Source organism: Nematolebias whitei, chromosome 3, assembly GCF_014905685.2.
Source record: "Nematolebias whitei isolate Nwh7 chromosome 3, NemWhi1, whole genome shotgun sequence".
Lineage (NCBI taxonomy): Eukaryota > Metazoa > Chordata > Actinopteri > Cyprinodontiformes > Rivulidae > Nematolebias > Nematolebias whitei.
In genome coordinates this window covers 1,884,917-1,886,033 of record NC_056500.1, presented here as the reverse complement: position 1 = coordinate 1,886,033, position 1,117 = coordinate 1,884,917, and positions in this window count along the sequence as shown.

The following is a 1,117-nucleotide window of genomic DNA, read 5'->3' as shown; positions in this document are numbered from 1 at the left end:
GAGAGAGAGAGAGAGAGAGAGAGAGAGAGAGAGAGAGAGAGAGAGAGAGAGAGAGAGAGAGAGAGAGAGTTTGGTTTTTAGTTGTTATGAAGTTAGTGTCCTACTTTGGTAACTAAGAACTTCTCTCAGTGTGAATCTTTTCATGCAGAAATCATAAATAGGATAATAAATATCATACAAACCCACTGTGATTGTGAAAAGTGTGGGTCCTAAGACTGAGCCTTGTGGTACACCATTGTTAACTGGAAGAAGTATTATTATGTTGAACACATTGCCACCGATCTGAGGGATAATTACAGAAACAACCAATGAGGTGATCTGAGTTTATGACACAAGATGTTATGATCCAGTGTCAAAATCTTTAGACAGGTCTAAGAAAAGTGCAGCACAATGATCCTTAGCATCCAGTGCTTCAACAATGCCATTAAAAACCTTCAGCGAAGCAGTGGTTGTGCTGGGTTGTTTCCTGAAACCAGACTGATGTGGAGGTAAGATGTTAAATGAGTCCAAAATTTTGATTTGAGAGTTTATCAGTTTTTCTAAAACTTAGCTAAAATACAGAGTTTTGGTCGATAATTGTTCAATATTGTGGGGTCTCCTCCCTTCAGTACAGTAAATTATATTATATTTGTATTACTGTATATTATATTCATTCATTCAATCAACCTTTATTTATGCAGGTAAATCCCATTGAGCCTCGAGGACTCATTTACAAGAGAGACCTGATTTCAACAAAGAATGATGACACAATGGACAACAGCAACAACAATAAACAGTTATAAAAAGTCATACAGATTTTTTAAAATATTATATTACATTATATAATATCATATTATATTACATTATATAATATCATATTTTATTATATTATATCATATTATATTACATTATATAATATCATATTTTATTATATTATATCATATTATATTACATTACATAATATCATATTTTATTATATTACATTATATTATATTACATTATATAATATCATATTTTATTATATTACATTATATTAAATCATATTATATTTTATTATATTATATCATATTATATTATATCATATTTTATTGTATTATATTACATTATATTATATCACATTATATTTTATTATATTATA